The 21,074-nt window shown below is 40.8% G+C and overlaps 1 long non-coding RNA gene across 1 annotated transcript in view; it reads right to left on the minus strand.

Annotated features, from left to right (window-relative positions):
• LOC148155369 (uncharacterized) overlaps positions 1–17,626 on the minus strand; it is a 38,058-nt gene extending 20,432 nt beyond the window's left edge. Inside the window, exon 1 of the long non-coding RNA XR_015765408.1 lies at positions 17,411–17,626. This is a non-coding gene — a long non-coding RNA (uncharacterized LOC148155369). The remainder of the gene's footprint in view (positions 1–17,410) is intronic.
• Positions 17,627–21,074: the final 3,448 nt, after the last annotated feature.

Genomic DNA, 21,074 nt, shown 5'->3' on the forward strand with positions numbered 1-21,074 from the left:
GGTCTGGCTATTATTGTCATAAGTCCTTTGGAGGACTTATGACACATACAGAGTGCAGAAGAAAGAGGAAGTATGCAGGGATAACCCATTTTGAGGCAACAGATGACAAAGAATCTTATGCTATGAAGAGTTATAACACATTTTAAACCCCTTTATCTAAGTATGCACTTTACTGCATGACAGAAAGAGAAAAAAAAATTATTCTGATGTAGCACAAAGAGAAAATATGGATTTGTTTAACGGAAGGAAACAAATCGGTTTCAGAAATATGTGTTTGGAGCAAGTCATGCACAGCCGGGCAAGAAGCAAGAAGAAAACTCAAAGAAACTACGTGGAATCTCGGTGCGGTTGGGCAGCACTGTTTGCTTGTGTTGAGACAGCTCCTAGGAAAGGAATGTGTGGCCTACATTCCCACTTTAGCCCCCGCCTCCTCCTCCTCCTGTCCTCTCAAACACCAACACTCACTGTCAGCAGGACCAAGTTTAGGAGGCTGCACACCAAAAATAATAAAGGAAGGATACGGTGGAAGCACGCACTTTTGATTTACCGCTCACTTCCAGCTGGAGACACTGGCTGTGCATGGTTGTAACGCTGACTTATCTCCACAGATTTAAAATCTCCCGTTCTGACTCAGGGGACGGAGAGAGGTTTGGTCTGCTGCAAGGACGGGGGAAAGTGGTGGAATGGGGAGGCTTAAAGGGATAGTTCTGTAAATTTGAAGTGAGGTTCTGTTTTATTCTTAAACCTAATATATTACTTGCAGTAGATGACTCTTTTGGTGTTTTCATTTAGTGTGAATCCAAGATAGGTTGAAGCTACTGGCTTGTCTCAGAAGGCAATAGCACTTCCACCTTCTTAAGACAACTCCAGTCTCAAAAACATTGGAAGGAATTCAATGATTATTTTAGCTGCTGTCACACTTTTCTTTTCTAGCATGTGCCTTCACTTATGAAAGAAAATGTATCAACTATAAAGCATTTTAGGTGTTTTCATAGCTTTGGCATTTTTGTCTTGCTTTAGATATGCAGCTATTTTGAAGTGTATGTGCAGCTTTACTCTGTAGTTTTATTATTTTTCCAATGTTCAAGGATCAACTGGGACTTTGATTCCCCTCAAGTCGTCAAATCTTGATTGTCTTAGTTACATTAATCAAAAACTGGGTGGGGCTAATTAAATGTGAGGATCTTCATCAGTGTAGGCAGAGAGTCTGCATAATGTAGCATGAGATTAGTAATGTCACATGCATATTAGCTAATTTTGTGGGGGGGGAGGGGGGGATGGTCATATATCAAACTATTAAATGTTTCAAACACATTTTTGGATGTGTTTGACATAAGTATATCATCTATGGTACACTGCCTCCAACCTCCATTTCCTGCATGATTAATCAAGCATTTCTGTTTAAACAACCAACTAAGGCAAATGGGATGATGGGTTAAAAGTTCTGACATCAACGTTTGCATAAAGTGTAATTATGTTGATTTGTTGATTGAAGTTGTTTCAAGATGGTAAAAATCCACTTTGGTCTCAAACTCTTTTATATAAGCTGTTAGGTTTGGATTTCAGGACCAATTAATCTGGATTACCTTGGTTGTAAAAAACAAAAATGTTACAACAGCTAAAGTGAACTCTTAGCTGTTGTAATCTCTTAGCTTTTGAATAGTTATTTTTTTGAGGTTTTACATATTTGGTTATTAGTCAGTGTTTCACGTGGGAAGAATAGAGATGCTGCACAAATAACCACATAAAGAAGCTGTGACCCCATGTTAAACGTTAATATTATTTTTCACTGTGGTAAAGGCCTGATTTGGTATTTGCCCCTCCAACACCTGCCCTTAACTTCAGCCTCCAGGACCGACTAATCTGGATTCGTATGAAATAAAGTTGCCAAGAGCTTTAGCTCCTACAAGTAAGATATTAACTCCTTGGAACCTTCTAACGTAACCTCACGACAAAAATCCTGACCTATCCCTTTAAGGGATAAGATGAGTGGGAGGAGTGGGTCAGCGCTGCATTCAGATGAAATTAAATGGAGGCTAAAGTGCTGACTCATTGTGTTCAATCCGTTTATTACCTGCTCTGTCACCCAAGCTTTATGGGATGGGCTGCCAGAGGAAGGCTGGGGGGAATGCAGGCAGGCAGGCAGGCAGGCAGGCAGGCAAGCAGCCCTCATTTACAGGAACACTTCTGGAGGCAATAACACTGCAGTCACCAAGCCAGCATGCTAGACAGCAAGCTCCATGGCTCACCTGCGCTCTGCTAAAGTACCCTTGAGGAAACCCCACCTCCACCCTAACAAAGCACTCACACACACACACGCACACACCCACACACACACACACGCGCGCGCGTACACCCCCAACCCATCTCATTTTTCTGGCTTAACAGGAGGAAGCCTGTTTTTGCTGCTAATGAGACATCAAGGGAAGCTGGGGAATCTGAGCCCTAAGCCTGCTAGACCAGTGTGTTTGTCTGTGTGAAGAGACGGCGAGCACCGTCTTGTGTTGGAGGAGCCAGTGCATGTGTGTTGTATAAGAGCAGAAAAAAATACTTAATTTCAACCAGATCAGTGACGGCAGCCAAACCTGGATTCATCTCCACCCTCAGTCACATTCCCACACAGTTGGATGTGTAAGATATTAATCATCCACATCACAGCTGACACTCACTGAGGTGTTAACGCTGGTTGCAGTGTGAAAACAAAGGTGGAGCGTCTCTGTCCTGAACCATGCAGTCAGTAACCGTTCTTCCTGGATTATAGACATTTTAGATGATTTTTGTTTTTTAACATTGGTCCAGAACAGTAGATTTAAAGGTGACATGTCATGCTTCCCTGAACAGGTTAGAGTAGGTCTATGTTCATTACATTTTTTGCACAAAGTCATTCTTAGATAGTGAGATTTTAGTCTGGTCTGTGCTGCCTATTTTCATCTCCTTTCAGAATGAACTGTTTTAATCTCTTCTTGTCACTTTAAATTCAAATAAGCTCCTGTTGGTCACGCCCCCTAACTCAGTGTTTACATTCACACGTGAAAATGTCTGCAAACACATGCACAATTATACAACCATACATCTTTGAAATGCAGAAGCGGAACCAGTAAAAGTGCAACAAGTGGTTTCTAAATGGAAAGTCATCAACAAAACACTTGTCTTTTCCAGCAGCCATTGTACAGCACATACAGCAGTTAAACCAACTGACCAAATGTGCTGGAGTTCAGCTTAGGTTGTTAGGTGACAGGGCAAGATTTGACTGGGGTTACTAGGTAACGAAGCAGCTCCCGAGGTTTTTGAAACGTCTCATTTTCCAGACACCAAAGACATGAACTTATTGCCAAAAAATATCTGACAATCGGACTTTTTTTTTTTTTTTTTTGGAATCAACAGAGACCCAAATGGAAATGCAAAAACGTATGAATATTTGTGTGAATTTTGTACAATAGGTCCCCTTTACGATTGCATTGGATCTTAAAATGTGGTATTTCTGGTTCCTAATTTTGATGCCAGACAAGCAGAGATAACTTAAGTGTTTATGCCATGTGCATAATGTATGGCTGTGGGCAGTCTGGAGCACTCACTGGCTGTGGAAAGTGCTTATTGCTGCTGATCAGACGAAATGGACTCCAGCACTGTGTCAGGCTCCAGTTTGTCTCAAATGGTCTGAGCAATCAGAGCATCCAGCCAACAAATGGATGCATTCTCTCTGTCTTGGCGCTGCTTCTCCATCTCTCTCATTACTCCCATTACTCTGCAGCTTGTGGGTTATCTAATGCTCTCCCCATGGCTTACGGTTTGGCTGGGGATTAGACTCATTTTTCCAAGGGCATTTTATAAACAACCCTGTGTGCCTCCCTTCTCTCCCCGGGCTGAGCTGATTTAGCAGCAGAATTTACGACCTCAGTGGCCTTACTCCCGTCGCAATACATTATTCAAATTCATTCTCTCACGCCGCACAGAGGGCAATTATTTGAATATCCGCAGGAGTACAGCTGGAGCGTCGCGACTCGTCTGCAACAGCAAAGACGGGGAAATTGCCTCACTCTGGCGGATCAAGGTTGTAGGTAACGAAACACTTTAATTTATGACACAGCTTGATATGTCGGTGAAGTCATTGATTGCCTTGTGTCAGAAGTTGGCAGGATTCACAAAATTTAATTTCAACTCTGCTTCAACAAGATTTTTTCCCCGTCTTTTTACAGCACTAATTGAGCTCTTGGCTGGCAGCGCGTCTTGTAAAATGGATTTTCCCCTGAATCAACAGAAACAGCCCTCAAAATTTCTGCTACGGTGCCACTGTTCTGCAAATTATTTTCAAGGCCTGTTTTAGAAAGTGCAGCAGCAACAGAGAAGTTTCTTTAAATTGAAATCTTGTTTAATGCTAGAGGAGGATTAGACAAAAACATGTCGTTCATACACCCCCACCCCTCTTTACTTATGTGGTAAGTTTTCTGAAGATGCCCCACTTTCAGTAGCGAACAGATGCAGTGTCCTCATTTCTTGTCGAGCGAAGCGTTTCTCTGTCACACACCTACCTCATGATGTAAGTGTTAATCACACCACAACAACACATGCGCTCACACCATTCACAGATTCCACTGCAACGTCACATCGAGACAGACTATAAGTCACACACTCCCTTCCTCCAACAAGACTCACTAATACTCTGAGCTCTAAGGATGAGCTAAGAGAAAAGAAACTGCTGTAGGCTTGTTCTTTTGGTATTTGGCCTCAGCTTCTTAAAGTTTATTCCAGCAACCTCAGAGAAGTTGAGACGAATTCAAAAGTCAACAAAGTTTTAGTCGTATCAGCACTGAAACTTATTTTGACTTGACTTGGAGTGTTTGCAGAGCTGGTTCTTGACATGGTTCATGCCCAGGGCACAATTGTAAGAGAGGGTGGCAGGAGCACCCCAAGAAATGAGATCCAAACACACACTTCAGTCTGGGGAGATCAGATTGAAGTTGGAGTCTGATTCACTTATTCCTATTTAATGGAATCTGGACTTAATTTGATTATCTGTAATTTAACACCTAGAATATTTACACAATACTGAACAAATTCTTTAAAACACTGTTGGGAATTTGTGCAACAATACATGTGTATTGCTCATTTGTCTTCACATGCATACCCAACACACAGCAGAAAAAAATATGAAAGCCAGTCCTTTGATCCACACACAAGATGTCTTCAAAGAGCCATAAATCCTGTCTTTATCAATTTTTCACTTGAAACCAATAATTTTTCATCCAAGCCAATTTATATTTGCTTCAAATATAGTAGACTCTCCCCTAAAGCCGAACTAGATTCACAGAGCTTTCTACTACTGCTGTTCCGCCGCTGTGCTTGACATCACTCTGCACACAAAAAGCTCAAAGGTCAAGTTTAATACAAGAACCGATAAACTGTCACTGCTCGGTTATTCTTCATTGAACTCAGACATTTCTTTTTTCATGTTAATTGTTTGTGTGTCTGTATTTGTTCAAGCGTGGGATAGTGTTTCCAGCAAATGCGCCTCAGAAAAATCTCATGAGGCTGTATCCAGTTCCTGTCACTGATACCATGAAAGCAGCAGCAGAGATAACAAAACCTCATTGAAATACTCAAAGCGGGACGAGGACAGGTAAGAGCCTGCTCACCGCCTTTCCCACTTGCACAGTTTTTTTTTTTTTTTCCACGCTTCTTTTCTGGGTGTGTCTTTGGAGGGAACTGAAAACCACTATGATGCAACTGCGTCTTTATTCATGACAGCACACGGTGGGAGGGTACAGCTTCGAATGCCTCCAAGCTTCTTAAATAAATCATCCAAAGTCACTGAGGAGTAAGAAGCGATGCCAAAAAAAAAAAAGACTCTACTTTTCTTTCCCCGATGACTGAGTTGCTACTCAAAAGGAGCCAGGTCTAGATTCACCGCTGCAGAGCATTCAGGCATAATTTTTACGAGTGTGAAAAGCCAGCTGACAATAGAGCTAATTGATGAGGATTATCCAGCAGAAAAGGAGGAAGCCTCGTGACATGACTCATCACGGCCATCTGTGCAACTGTACTGTATTTTTACAGCTACGCCTCTGAGGGCAGAAAAAAACAAAAACTTCCTCTTTGGCAGAAAGCCCCGGAGAAGAAAAAAACCACCTCATCCTACTCAGACCGGTTCTACCGCTGCTGCATGGATGGATAATACTTTCACTTGCACCTGTGCTTTAAAACGCCCTCGGTGTCTGACAAGCATTTGCTGAGTGCAGGCAAATACACCCACAGAGCGCAATATACTGAGGGAAATGTGAGTCATACCAAAACATTTCCCTCAAAATGCTCAGAGCTGAGGTCAAACATTCACACACACGCACGCACACACGCACACTGGGTGAAATTTCCAGTGAGTTGAAAGTCTGATGACATTTCTGCATTACCAATAAACCAAAGAACAAAGGCTTGAGAAATTACAATATCTGTGTCACTGTTAACTTTAAAATATCAAGACTATTTCTGTAACATGTAAAACCCCAGAATGCATGCAGTAATGCCATGCGAACGTATTTACACCCTTTGAACTTTTCACTGTCAATGCAAAGGAAATGGTACAAATTTTATGGATCTTGCACTTGTATTTAGCCCCCTTTAACCTCGATACCCATAAATAAAGTCCACTGCATTTCTTTTAAGTGTTACCTACTTGGTAAATAGAATCCCTCTGTGTCTAATTTAGTCTCGGATATTATGTGTTCTACAAATTTAGCATTTATAGAAGATGACTTGCTATAGATTTTTTAGATTGGAACGCCTGCGAATGTCATTATCTTTTAAAAACCACATTTATGCACAGGTACCTTCAGTGGTGATGGTTTTTTGGTTGTGTTTCAGTGTTGTTTGATAAATATTATTTGATTAAACAAAGTGAGACCTCTGATTCTGGACCTGTAGAAATAGGCACCACCTAACTTTAACTAAAGATGTATATTTAATTACCCCAGAAGGATAAATGGATTGTTTTTCCATACTTTACTATGGCAAATGAGTCAGTTCATCCTGGAAATGTTTTCCTTTTTTTCCTGTTGCATGGGGATACGTGTTAAGGGTAAACAAGTACTCAACAAAACAACATTTATAACCTAAGCTAGTTTGCAATCCACAGTCCCAGATGGGCTTTTAATAACATAAAACAGTTTAAAAGACAATAAAACAGCATAGCAAGATGAAATGTCAAACATAACATTAATTCTAAAATTAACTTAAAACAGACCATAGTAAAACAACAGCCATCATGGAGTCATCGTCATGTTGTCATGACAACAAATGTGGAAGAAGATGCTCTGGTTAGATGATTCTAAAATGTCATTTGGTCGATATACACAACTTTATGTGTCACAAGAAGCTCATCACTCTGGACAACATGGTGGTGGTGGCATGTTGATTTGTGAAATAAAAAGTAACTATTTCCTTTTGTTTCATAATTATGCACCACTTTGCTGGTCTATAATATAAAACCCAAATAAAAAAAATGTTTATCTTCATGGTTGACAAATTATAGAAAGCTGCTGTGAACAGAAATTCATACCTGAAGCACATGTTTTGTCTCTGTTAGTTTTGTACTTTTTGTTTCTTTTTTATTTTCGCTCCGAGCCCCGGGACTCCACATCATGACACATTACCACAAACCAGTAACGTCTGTGTCACGGCGGTTTGATAACTCTGCTTGTGAGACTGATACAGCTACAGTTTCAGAAACATAAGGCCATCCAGCAATTAGTAATGTGTCTGAGGAAAGTGTGTGGCTGCTAAATATGCAACAGCTGGCACTCCTTGCTGAGGGGAAATTACAGTGCTCAATGGGTAATTTTCTGATTCAGTCAAAGCAAAACATACCCTTTAACTTCAAAGTTACCTTACAGGAAGATCAAATTGAACCACTGGAGGAGGATTTTTGTCTGTCTGAACACTCACAAACACAATCATAAGATCATACACTTCTAAACTGTGATTATGCACAAAAAGGAGTGAAAAATATTATGTGCATAAATGCTCCGGCCTTCCCCATACGCATACGCAGGGACGTCTCGCCTCGCCCCCCCAGCTGGTTCTCATCTGACTCACAGGGGATTACTCGTCTGATCACTTTGATCTGCTTGCCACTGCCAGAGCTATTTTCTCCGACCAGCAAATCTGTGTGCAGGCTGCATTAGCCCACAGACAGGAGACACTCAGTGGGGTTAAAACCGCTCTCTAACTTCCAGGCTGCGCCCACGAAACCCGAAAAAGGCACCGTTTTACTGCTAATAGGAGGCGCCGTTCGAGCCAACGTCAGTTAGGACTGCCAAGAAGAGTATCTGGTTATACGAGGATGTTGCACAACAATGATGAATAACAGCCACTTGTAACCGCAAAACTGTTTGCTGCTTTAGCAACAGGATCCGAGAGATTATAGGTGTGCTAAAATAAAAGGAGGGCAAACAGACTGCAGAGTTACAAAGAAAACTATTCCTTCACTAAATGATTATGTAAACAAAAGCAGGAATCAATATCGCTCTGACTTGTCTTTTTTATTTTTCTTTAATGAAAGGGCTGCAGCAGATGGTGGTGCATGAGGAGATTTTCTGTGGAAAGCACAGTCACAGTGTGTTTTTTTTAGGACACATGAATCAACATGAGGCGGATGAATCATCGCAGCACTGATGTGGCTCAGAGCTGGGGGAGCTACGCCCCATCAGGTCCAAAATGTTCCCAACATGGTGCTGGGAAAACCGCTGCAGCCGCAGGGCAACGGCGCCCTTGACTTAGCTTCTACTTTTTCCATCCATCCATCCATCCATTGGCCTACTTGTAAATTTAACTCATCCATTAATTTGTCATTTTGTTTGTCGATACATCCATTCATCCATTTATTGGTTTACAAATTCATCCATCTGTTGGTCTGCTAATACATCCATCCATCCATCCATCTGTTGGATTGCAAATCCATCCAATTGCTGTCCTGCTAATCCATCTATCCATTGGTCCATCCATCCATCCATCCATCCATCCATCCATCCATCCAACCAACCAACCATCCTTCTGTTGGATTGCAAATCCATCCAATTGCTGTCCTGCTAATCCATCTATCCATCCATCCATCTATCCATCTATCCATCCATCCAACCAACTATCCATCTGTTGGATTGCAAATCCATCCAATTGCTGTCCTGCTAATCCATCTATCCATCCATCCATCCATCCATCCATCCATCCATCCATTCATCCATCCATCTTCCCTCTCCGAGGAGCCGTCGCCATCAGCGGGTGTCATTTCAGGAGAGCCGTCATCTGAGGCAGCTGCCCCGTTTCCATGGGAACAGCCCACTTCAGAGCCAGGCAGATCGGAAGAGGCACCGTTGCCATGGAGACTGGAGCGACAGCTTACATAAGTATTCACCGTGTGTGCTCGTCTGCTGCACCGCAGCACATTCCAGCATATAATTAATGCTCGGAGTGTTTGCTTGCTGCTGTCGAAAATTACAACAATGTCATTTGAAGTGGCGGAGAGCGGCAGCTCGTCCGCCGCGCCGCCGCAGTCAAGGTCAGGCTAATTTCCCCGCCAATTAAACGCGGCTTGTGCAGGGAACAGCTGTCAGCTGCCATCTCCAAGGTGACACATCAAGTTACTATTATTATTTTTTTTTTTATCCTCTAAAAGCAACACAACATTCCTGCTACAGCCCCAAATCCTGTTAATTTTTTTTAAAGGTTCCCCCAAAGCTCCACAGAAGACATTCCTTGTGTGGAAATATGATCTGAAATGTAATAGGCGAATATAAACCATAAAAGAGGCCTAGATAGGAAATAGGATATAAAGGTGGACATCAGTGTGTTTTATTGGCTCTGAGCTTTTCTGCCAGTAAGTAATGGATCTCCTTTGAAGAGAAACACAGCGCTTAAATTGCCCTGAGTGCTTGGACTTAAAATGAACACAGACAAATGATGTCCATCTTATCCAAACTATGCATTATGCATTTTTTTCTAGCTTTGATTTACGCACGCATCGCATCATGTATTCAGCAGTCGCCTCTGAACGCCTGCCTTTCAAGTCCTGATTGCAATAAGGCCCTGTGTGTGTGTGTGTGCCAAACTCTCATCTCTCGTGTTTATAGTTAGCAAGAGTCAAGAAAATTCTTTCATTCGTTCCTTGTCCTTAGATGAGCTCATGAAACTCACCTCATGTAGTTTCTTACAAAGTATTTACATCCCTTGAATACTTCCACCTTTTGTTACAACCACAAACTTCATTGTTTTTTATTTGGATCTCGTATGACAGATTGTGGTCTTTCACATTTTCCACAAAGAATCTGTAATGGTAGCCCAAAAATAAATCCAATGTTTGTTAGAAAACGGATATCCGTATCTCGGATGGATGGATTTCTACCAATCATGTATTAGATCAATCTGAAAGAATCGAAAGAAAGTCATTGTTGACACAATAAGTCATTTAGGGATGCTTTGGTCACATCAACCCACAATTGGGCATTTTGACTTATTTGCAGAATGCAAAAACAACAAGAAATGCTGATCAGGCTGAATGAAGCACGGTGGTAACCGCATCATGCTGTGCAGAGGCTGCTTTTCGATGTGAACTGGGATAAAAGGATATTATTCTAAATGGTTCAGGTCAAAGCATTTTGAGTGACCCATTCTAAACCTAGAGCCAAGTCCAACTGACAAAGTGCAGCAAGATGTAAAGGGGTATTATGATAGTTTTGAGAATTATTTACATGTTGCTAATCAATTTTTTTCTTCAAAACATAATGTATCCTAACAATTATCTGCTACTTTGTATTTGTGTTTCACTTAAAATCCAAATAAAATACATTGAATTTTGTTGCATTGTCAAAAACTGAGAATACGTTTGTAAGAAATTGCACGTCTTACGAAATCCACTGTGCTGTGCCTTAGACAAATGCTCTAGCATGAAATGACCACACATTTCCATTAGTTTTGTTTTCATTTAGCTGGTATCTTACAAACTGAACTCTAGGAATACTTAAAGTGTTGTAATTAAAGCCTGTGGCACAAGCTCTCACGTTTTAACCACTTCCTCTGACTCACGCAACCGCTGTCACATGTGCATAAGTGGCACATAGAATCACACAGAATCTGCAAACATGTGACTCCCTGCGACATGGCTATAAAAATCAACAACATTTTTGCATGCTGCTTCCCCCCCCCCCCGCCCTCATTATGCTGATGATTTGGCCCGGAAGAAGCCGGGTTAGCTGAAAACGATAGTGCTGTCTGGTTGTAACTGAAACCATGTGCTGTGTGCAGCACGCCATGTGGTGCTTTCTTGACAGCTTCAGAGACCGTTAGAAGACAGTGGAGCAGGAGGGGGAAAGTTAGGCAACCGCAACATGACAAATGTTGAACCAATAATACTGCCACATCAGCCTGGGCTGCAAGGGGAACACTGTTAATATGAGGTGCAGTCATGGGAAAAACTTAGTACACCCCATGATTTAGTAGCGTGTGGAACTGTCTTTATTAGCAGTAACTGATGTGAGCTGGACAACATGGGTGAAACACACATGTTGATATAAGCGCTTTGTATCGGTCAATATCGATAAGTATTGATTAGTTCGAAATACTACCAAAATGGTGGCGTCACCCTTCCTGTTTTATCCAGTTTTCACTGCACACTGCTGTTTATTTCTAGGCAGTTATGACACGAAACCTTAAACTGTGGATGCATAAGTTACTCAACAGGTTGTTGCTAGGTAACCAAAGAGTGAGTGAGTTGCTAGGTAACCAAAGAGCAAGTGAGTTAGTTAATGCCACCAACCATTCTGGTCAGACAAGATGAGCAACTAAAGCCTGTCCTCTGCATACATCTCCCAGAATGCTATTCAGTTCTGGATTGGAGTTCAGTGAAATTATTGAGTATTGTACCAGACATAATATCTACTTATATTGATCACATGTCTATCATGATATATAGTTATTGATTTATTGTCCAGCCCTAACTCTTAGTGGTCATTTTCTGTTAGACTCTATCAGCCTTTCATATTGTTGTTGAAGACTTTTAGACCCGTTGAAGTAACATTACTGCTTCTGTTCTTTGAGACATTTGTTTTTAGCTATCTCTCTCAAAGTCCCATCACAGCAATTCAGTGAGGTTGAGGTGTGGGCTTTGACTTGGTCATTGCAACAGTTTCATTTCTTCGTATTAGAAATATTCTGTTGTACATTTGCTGGTCATCTGGTCATACATATTATGGGTTTATAAGGCTGTCCAGTCTTTGTCTTTAATTAGCCCATCAAAATAGCTTGAATTTGGCTTAAAGTTCGAAATTTGGCCCAAACAAACACTTTAAAAGTCAGTCTTGGTTAGCCAAGATGATTAACCTCAACTACCTCTCATCCACATGTAGGCATCAATAGGGGTATTTACTGCGGTTGGTATACAAAAGAATTCATGATCAGCTCAATGACTCCAGCATATCTATATCTTGTGGTTACAAAACAATCATGCAAGTAACAAAACATTTTGAGGCTATTGGCTATTTTTCTGACGACTGCAGTTTGACCACTGGGCATATTTTTGGGGGGCATCTACTATTGTACTAATTGTCGACATTGCTAAATGTTTCCTACTTGTAAATAATGTTTTTCACTGTGGAATAATTAGAATCAAATAGTACGGAAAGCGCCATCAAATCGGTTTTCACGGCGCGCCCCTCCCTGCATCTGGTCGCCAAGACCACTGACACTGAGACTCGACTTCAACACCACAGAAAGGCCTGCTGGAAAAGGAAGGACATGGGTGCTTTCAACATAAGTAGATGAAATCATCGTTTACTCCATTACTCACTGACAAACAGCTGTTGTAAGCTCTGCTAATGCTAAGACCAAACAATGGTATTCTAGGTTATGCACTGCCAAAACAAAGAAGACTGTTTTGAGTTGGCCTAAAATCCACATCACTGGAATTGCAACAGAGTCACTGAGCTTTCAAAGTCTTGCCCTCGGGAGTTTCAGGTTGCTTATTTTGGTAGAGAGCCACCTGTAATCAAAGGAAAAAAAGCCAACACCCTCTTTACAGGTTTCAGTTTAAGACACTTCGTCTGTTACCCATTTCAAATGTTACCTAATATTGAGTACAGACTGCCTATTTTAAGAGGACATGTTCATTGATGCCATTTCAGAGAAACTGATAATCTCCTTGTCTTTCCTCACATGGGAGTGGTTGAATATATAGAGAGCATTTTCTTCAGATGAGTTATTCCCATTTCTTGGGAAGCCCTGGGGGCAGCTTAGACATAGCGCTGGCCTGCATGTCTTGGCAGCAAACATATTAGACTTTAAAAACCCTGTCATGCCTACTCTGCAGCCCTACAGACACTCCGTAAACATCTCCAGTCATGATCAGCATGTCAGACAAGCGCAAAGGAGGGTGAATAATTAATGCTGTGTCTTTGGGCTTTAGAAAAGAAGTTTTCTTGCCCTCATCGCCTGCAGCCAAACACTTAATTTGCCAGAATCTGCGTTCTTCTTCTGGAGGGATGATGCACTGCTCGGATATCTTTTCTTTGTGTCTATCAAACTCTCACATTGAATTACAGGAAAAAACAAATTCATGCAGGTTTAAGAACTCAAGATAAGCAACTAAAACAGTGCAAACAGGGAGAGGCATGAAAACATATCGACGTCTGCAAGCCCAAATGATGTCAGCGGTCTGAGAGATTACATATTCTTGTCAGAGAACAGAAATTAGTGGGTGGACATGGCTGTGTGAATCTGAAGGGTGTTGGCAGAGCACTTTGAGACCAACGGCTGCGGATAACAGCTAAGAGCTGAGAAAAGCGGGGGAACCATGTTTGTTTCCGTGCAGCCAGAGAACCAGTCCTGTGGTCTGTCCCTGTCTCTGTCCTGCAGTCTACTCCCACTGTGGAAAAAAAAGGCCTCTTTTCACAGACACCATCTTACTGCACCCCCATCACCACATCCTGTTTGACAGTGGAAATGTTACAGCTATAAGCTTCGTGGTCCTTTATAATTTATTTAGAATCTTTATCAAAATGCAAGCAAAAACATATTTTACCATAATCAGAAATGTATAGTGCTGTGAAAAATACTTGCCTTCTTACAGATTTAATACTTTTTTCTCACTTAAATGTTTCTAATCATAAAACACAAACGGAGAGATCATTAGAAGAAATACAGATGTAGTTTTCAACCGATGGTTTAGCTTTTCAAAAACAACTTGGCCCTGTGTCTCAAAGCATAACATATCATATCACACTGCAAAGAAAATTACAATAGGCCTTCGCTGGGTTCGCTGCTCGGGCCTAATTACCAACATAAGAGAAGTGCGTACAATATCTTGTTCAGAAAAGGGTTAAGAAGCCGTTTCCAAGGCACCTTCATGACACTTTTTATATAAGTAGTGCTTGCATAAAATGTAACTGCAAGTTAATTGCTAGAATTGCTTTTTAAATTGTATGACTTGGGTCAAATGTTTTGGGTATCCCTGCACAAGCTTCTCTTAATAGTTCAATCTGGAAAGTTTCAGACGGACAAAAAGGAACATTTAAAAGATTTAATGACAGGAATGAATAACAGTTCTTTGGCGCTCGGGCCCCGGCAGCTGATTTGAGCTGAGATTTGATGTGAACTCGATGAACATCCCAATAACTGATTAGGGATGCTCTTCCCCGCGGCCCGACACTGGTGGTGGAGGTCAGTAAAGGGTGCTATCCTGGAGAGCCGAAGGATGTGGGTGGAGAAGGGGCGGTGGTGGGCTGAACGCAGCTGGGAACCGGCTGACGGCTTGGGTGTGGATCCTTTTATGCAGAGCTTGATTGATGATTGGACGCGCCGGGTGAGGTCCAGCGCTGAGGTCGGAGATGAGCATGACGCCGATGGGCGAACGAAGGGGGCGGAGTCTTCCAGCTTGAACTTTCGCTATTAGCTCCATTTTGCTGGAAATTTGGCCCAATTCTCCTGATTGAACTGATGTGACTGAGTGAGTTTGTAGGCCGCCTCAAACTCACACACCTTTTCAGTTCTCACTATAACTACTCAGTCGAATGGAAACATTGACTTTGTTGTACTTAAGACACTTTGCCACTAATTTGACTGTAAGATTAGGATCATTCTCCATTTGAAGACTCATTTGCAACCAGTCTTTAACTTCCTGACTGAGATCATGACGAAAGCATGTTATGTTATGTTATGTTTTCAACAAATGACCAGAAATTTCCAACAAGGACTGGTTTTGTTCTAAATGTAACAACAAACTTATATTTTGCCAAAGTTTAGCCAAAAGAGAAGGTTTGAAAAACAGAAACCTTACAAAGAAAACATTTAGATCTCGGAAAAATCTCACAAAAATTTGTGGAAGAACGTGTCTTGGTCTGATTCAAAGAAAAATCACAGCACATCACTAAAAGAACAGCATACCCAAAAATAATTGTTTTTCAAAATGAAAAAGACTTTGTGCTAAGGTAGATGAAATTATGATTTTTTTCTCCATCCCAGTCAGTTTTGCCGAAAAACTTGAGCTGTTTGGTCAAAAGCTGAAAATGAGAATGAATTTAATTTCTTTTGCATCATTGTGAGTCTAAACATCCATCCAACTCTGCAGAATAATGACTTGAAGAGAAGAAAATATTTGGAATCTACAACTAAATCTGACAGAAAACCTGTAGAGTCGCATCTGGACAAGAAATGTCGTCAAAATCTGACAGATCTGAAGAACTTTTGCAAATACTATCATGTCATATTATGTTGATAGGCTCTGATAAAATGCTGAAATTTAATGGTGCACTGCTCAAACAATGTACAAGTTTAAGGATACGGACACTTAAGTAATCAGGTTGTTTCACATTTTGTTTTTATTCTTCCTTTAAGATTATATTTTTAAAAAGTATTTAAATAATTCAGCATGGTCATGGTTGTTTCCATGTATATGAAATAAAGCCAGACTATTTACTTACATCTAGTATTTTATCAGTTTCTTACACATTTGGATGTTACGGTTCTTAGCAAATTAAGATATCAAAATCTTGACAGGGTTACAGCCAACAGCTGTTAAGCTGATAAGCTGTGACAAACACTGTTTAAAGCAGATTTTCAGAAAATAGCCTGATGTTTGTCTGTTTTATTTCATGTCTAAATCCGACATATATCCAGTCAGGATGGACTTCAGGAATCACTTCCATCTCTGCAGACAGCGTGGCAGATGCTATAGTTATCCTCTTTAGTCTTATCTACAAACACCACCACACCTGGCTGACTTTAGCCAGAGCTATCTCCCTTTATACGTGATATACAGCCCCGGCTGTCTGTCACAGATAGACAAAGCCCTGACTAAATCTGACCAGGATGTCGACGCTGAAGCAAGCGCAACACAAAGTTCAGCTGCAGCGTCTTTTCTGGCAGGAGAATCGATAATAAATCTTACTTTTCATAATGACAAATGCTCAGGGAAGTGGCTAATGCAGAGCAATAACACTGAGGATGTGTTATTGTATTTTCTCTATTGATCCTGCAGATTTATGCACCCCCTTTCTTTGATTTGTTGTCTGTTGCTAAAACAAATGAAAGGCTCCTGGCAGAGTGAGCATAAAAGGCATTCAAGCAAAGTCTCGGTGAAACTTCCTCCAAATTCACTTCACTGTCACTGTCCAGCAGACAGGCAGGTACAGGTGTTTATCCGTGTTCACGCTCCAGCCTCTAATCAACAAGAAAACGCAAGCTCAGCATCAGTTTGTGAGGCTGTCTGGGTGAGTTTTAAAGTGGTGTCATTATAGGAACAATCATCCTCTTGAATCCCTGCTGTTGAGTCCTTATTTGAGATCTTCCAGCGACTTTCAAAGCTATAAAGTTGTAAAATTTCCCAGAGTTGCATCAAGACATCACTCAAAGGATTGTGCATCAAGATTAATGACCGGGAATCTGTCACTGTTCATCTTCTCTGAGTGTCACAGCCATGTGAGTTGTGTTAGATAATTAGAATTAGCTTTATCGTTTCTTCATGGCTTGAGTCAAGTTAACAAGTAAGCAAGGGAAAATTACATGTGAAGCGTAGCTGCTTTCTGAGCTTGAAAAATTGTGATAATGAAATATTTTGTGGTATATCTGCTGACTTCCTGTCACTAAGTCCAGAAAATGCTGATCAGCTGTATCCTCCCGAGTGTTGCTGCAGTATATCATTGTGAAACTAGTACAGTGGAGTCAGCTCGGGTCACATGGGTCTGCCTGAGATGACTCCTGCAGCTTCATCAAATCACAAATTGAGTGTTTTTGACAAATAGACCAGCAAATTAGCTGACATTAGCACAATGTCAGCTAATTAGCATTTTCATTAGATTAAAGCTAACTTACTAAAAACCAGCGTGGAGAGCAAAGAAACATTTCTTTCAATAGCTTACAACATTCAACATCAACTCACCAACTTGTAAAACGTAAGTAAGAAATAGTTTTAAGGTTAATCTTGCTTGCGTGCTTCAGCTGAAGGCGGAATGAACTACTTCCGGTCCGCCGCAGGTCTTACGTCAAGTCAGTTGTACCAATGTAAATAAACTGTAGAGCCCCCTAGTGGAATGGGAGGACTCAATAAAATAGATGTTCTCTAACAAACCCTGGAGATTTTTTCACAGAACAGCTAAATTAAATTATTTACTTCTGAAGGTAGTTGGTTGTACTGAATTTTATTTAAGACTATCAAAGTAAATTAGCCTTTGATTGTTGTTGCAATGTGACAACATGATACGAACTTCAATACTTTTTCAAGGCAGTGCACTTAACGTTTTATTTTTCCTTTGGAAGTAGGAGTGATGAGGCATTTTCATGAAGTAGTTTCAAAATAAAAATTCACAATCACGAACTTCTGCTTTCAGACTATTTTCTAAAAGTCCTGATCCTGATTCGCAACACATTAAGTTTATTTCTGACACATCTTCACCAGACCACTAATGGATTTCTGAAAAGCACGGAACGACTCAACTCAAGGTTAAATAGACTATAGGTTTGGTTTGTGCGAAGGTGGCTGGCTTTGTGTCTGAATGAAATAGCATGTGAGAAGAGGTAGGGAAAAATGAATAACGTGGAGGGCTTTTTAGCTGAGAGACTTGTGTTGATGAATAATTGAGCTGTAGCCAGGCAAAGAGCTGTTTCATGAGCCTCTCTGTCTCAGAGTTAAAATTAGAAGCTTCTCTCTATGCAGACAGTCTCTTTGAACTGCTACTGTCTTAGAGAATCACTCCTCTCTCTCTCTGAGCCTCGCTCCTGCCTTTTAGTAGATACGGGAACAGGCACAAAAGTGCTTGACGGACAAGACAGAAATAAAAAAAAAATCAAGGTGCTTCTTTGTATTATTTCTCTATAACAGCGGATGCATGTAGAGCAAAAACATAAAAGCACAGATGTTGTTTGATGTGCCGATTTGTGATGCTAATTTTAGTTTTAGAGCCCTTTTTGTCCTGCTGCAGCCGTAATGAAGTTTTGTCTCTCCTCTGTCTACCTGTCATAAGATCCCCCAAGGCTTTCCTGTCTTTGTCCGGCCTCTGAGCACCCACAGCCCATCTCCATCTGTCACTCCTGTCCGGCCCACAGTGACACCACAGAGCTTGGAAAGTAGGACACAGAGACCTCATGGCGCACACTCACACACTTCAGAAATACACAAATTGCGACAGAGGCCGGAGTGTGCTCCTGCATATTATATCTGATGTTATCTCCGGACAGTCGGCTCTAAATGGGGCATTCACTGGCTCTTCAGGGCTCTTGTTTTCTGTGGGGCAATTTGAGCTGAATTGTTGCTGTTTTAATTAAATCTGCTTATTGCCTGCTCCCTGAGATCCATCCAGCTTCAACATCAAAGTGGTGCTCTGAATAATGATGTTCTCCTTCATGCCTCAGGTGCAGCCAGAATCTCAGAATCCCCCTTCCCACACACACACACACACACACACATTTACACACAGTGTTTCACCTCTCTATTTCCCGCTATACCGCTATTTTCTCTGAGCGCTGACATAACAGTATTTGGTCATGTTCACGGTAGAAAGATGGTGTGTCTGTGGCCCCCCTGTAGCTCCATCCCCTGGTTGTTATGACACCTTCCAAGGACGATATCTTTCACTGTGTCCCGGACGGCCCTGCTGTGATTTGGGATCATAAAAATTTGTTTTTCTCAGACAAAAATCTTACAGACTTTGTTGCTGGTTCAAAGCATTTTTTCAGATTTTAAATACAGGTTAAAAACATGACATTTCAGGTATTTCCTAGTAGGTTTGTAGGTTTTTGTGAAACTCAAAAGACTACAAACCTGTTAAAATTCTTTAAAAAGAAAATGATGGTAGATCATTTTAGTTTGGAATATATTACTTTATTACTATTTTATTAGAGGAAAATAATACTGAAAATAATAACAGTGCAAACCCTTAAACTTTTATTTTCTTTTACAATTTTTAAAATCAGTTTTCTGCATTTACCCCACTAAGCTACACACCTATATGAATTATAGTAAATAAAATTTGCCCTAAAATAAAGTTAATCTGTCTTGTTAGGATTTCAATAAATTTGCTTATTTGCAAACTTTGGCAAAAGATTTAGAGAGAACTTAAGGATGGAGAAAAAGATGTCATTATACAAACGTATCAGTCAGGATAAGGGTATCAAAAATTCTGTTTTCTGCACATTGTAATATTTTCCAAACTAATGCAGACACATGGCAGAAACCTTTGAGAGAGGCTGCCATTAGAGCAACATTAACCCTGAGAGAGCTGTAGTGTTTAGCACTGGTTATGTCTTCTTTATTATATCTTTGGATTACAAAGGAGGGTTGGAAAAAGGCGGTTTTCTGTCTACAAGAAATTTAAAAAAAAAAGTCAAAGGAAGCTTGAAAGAAGTATTCATTAAAGTTTGCACAGACTCCCCATTAATAAATATGTCAGTATTTTGGTAGAATTGCACATTACAGATGGAAACAGTTGCTTTTTTTTGGTTGTGTGTAAACCTTTGCACCACTGCTTTGTGGTTTAGGCCTTTACTTGTTTCTTCAAAGCAAAAAAAAATGAATAAATATAATTTTTCAAACCATATTCCCTGATCTTGTGGAAGAAAAGGGTCCCCACAGCATGGTGTTTTCCGTTGAAGGATAAATGTTACATTTTCTTGTCATCTTATCACCTTCATCTGTTTGCATGGCCAGTGGCAAAGGCCAACATGACTAAGAGTTACAAAACAGTTGCACTTATGCCGACATTGAATAACACGCGCTCAGATAACTTATGAATGCAATTACTTGTTCTGGAGTTTATTCGGGTATGTCAAAGTGGAGGAACACAACGGCATGCCACACTTTCCAGATTTATTCACATAAACTCTGTAAACTTGTCTTTAATGCCGTGTTTTATTGCAGGAGCTTTAAAGCGCAGAAGTACAGTGCAGTTTTGTCTTCTCTTGGTCTGAGTTACTTCATCTGGCGCAAACCGAATCAGTGCTGCATAGTTTTGAGATTTTATAAGGAACAAACCCATTTATAGTTGCAGGGAAACAGCCATCTGATAGTGATGAAAGAGTGTTTTCATTACAGCCACAGTTTCCTGTCTGTTAAAAGTTCATCAGCAGCGGCCGTGGTCAAACGTAGTAAATCAGCCGTATCCCTCGTGACGATAGATCAAAGCTGCTGCCGTTGAAGCCAATTAAAAGTTTTGGTCATGATAAAGCTTACTGGAACTTGTTCAGGAAGGAGTTATCAGGACACAGTCAGGAGATGACTCTTTCAGTCGTTGTTTTTGCACAATCTGACCTCTGCCTCCGGCTAATTATTTTCGCCGTTTGCTGATTCAGTGTTGCACATCAGGCTTATGTAAACACAGTCGAGAATGAGGTAAGAGCAGAGAAGTCTCATGAAAAGCGGAGCTTATGAAACTCTGCACTGCAACGATTGTTCTCCAGACACTGCATGCGTTGCGGCAAATCACATTGTAATGGGGTCAAATGGTAAGAATCTAGAAAACAGCGTTAGGTTATGCAATTCTTCACCTCTGCTCCACTGCACTTTTATTAAAGAGAGTTAAGGGTGTCCTCTGGTCAGGCGGCTACTCATC

This window comes from Poecilia mexicana, unplaced genomic scaffold, assembly GCF_051168715.1.
Source record: "Poecilia mexicana isolate PSO_F unplaced genomic scaffold, ASM5116871v1 scaffold_15, whole genome shotgun sequence".
Taxonomy (NCBI): Eukaryota; Metazoa; Chordata; class Actinopteri; order Cyprinodontiformes; family Poeciliidae; genus Poecilia; species Poecilia mexicana.